Here is a 1,308-nt window from a genome sequence, read left to right on the forward strand (position 1 = left end):
GTGCAAAGGAAGGCAAACAAGGTAAGCCATCGAAAATTTAGTAGGGAGATATTGAATATGTGAAGGATTTCATTACAAGTCACCCGAATAACCAACATGAAAGTAGGGAATGAAGCCTCGATGGGTATTTCGTGCCCTTTTCGAACGGGGTTGTTATGATGAGAGGACGTGCCAAGCGATCGTCTAGGTGTTGGGAGAAGCAGCTGCTATTTCTAGCGTTCTTCGGGTTGGGCCATCCGCGAGGATCGAATACCACAGGACAGACTCGTGCAAAGGAAGGCAAACAAGGTAAGCCATCGAAAATTTAGTAGGGAGATATTGAATATGTGAAGGATTTCATTACAAGTCACCCGAATAACCAACGTGAAAGTAGGGGAGGAGGTTTGGGTTAAGCCACCGAAGGCACGCTGCACGTCGCAATGGGGCAGCGGAACGATGACGGCGGTCAATTCCAGAAACAATGTATCCATGGATGGAATGCCGCGTCACGTGCTGGACCTGCGCAGGATAGCAACTTCGTCGGATGAAAAGCGGAGAGGAAAATGAGGCCCCTGGCTTGAGAAAATCTCGACGTGTAAGGGAAATATTGAATATGTGAAAAATTTCATTACAAGTCACCGGAATATCATTAACCAACGTGAAAGTAGGGAAGGAAGTTTGGGTTAAGCTACCAAGAGGGAAACGAGGCACCTGGCTTGAGAATGACAGACTCGTGCAAAGGAAGGCAAACTAGGTAAGCCTTCGAGAATTTAGTAGGGAGATATTGAACATGTGAAAAATTTCATTACAAGTCACCCGAATAACCAACGTGAAAGTAGGGAATGAAGTTTGGGTTAAGCCGCCAAAAGCATGCTGCACATCGCAATGAAGCAGGGGAACGGTGACAGCGGTCAATTCCAGAAAGAATGTATCCATGGATGGAATGCCGCGTCACGTGCTGGACCTGCGCAGGATAGCCACTTCGTCGGATGAAAAACGGAGAGGGAAACGAGGCACCTGGCTTCAGAAGGACAGACTCGTGCAAAGGAAGGCAAACGAGGTATGCCAGCAAAAATTTGGTAGGGAGACATTGAATATGTGAAGGATTTCATTACAAGTCACCCTAATAACCAACATGAAAGTAGGGAATGAAGCCTCGATGGGTATTTCGTGCCCTTTTCGAACGGGGTTGTTATGATGAGAGGACGTGCCAAGCGATCGTCTAGGTGTTGGGAGAAGCAGCTGCTATTTCTAGCGTCCTTCAGGTCGGGCCATCCGCGAGGATCGGATACCACAGGACAGACTCGTGCAAAGGAAGGCAAATGAGGT

This window comes from Octopus bimaculoides, chromosome 21 (assembly GCF_001194135.2).
Source record: "Octopus bimaculoides isolate UCB-OBI-ISO-001 chromosome 21, ASM119413v2, whole genome shotgun sequence".
Taxonomy (NCBI): domain Eukaryota; kingdom Metazoa; phylum Mollusca; class Cephalopoda; order Octopoda; family Octopodidae; genus Octopus; species Octopus bimaculoides.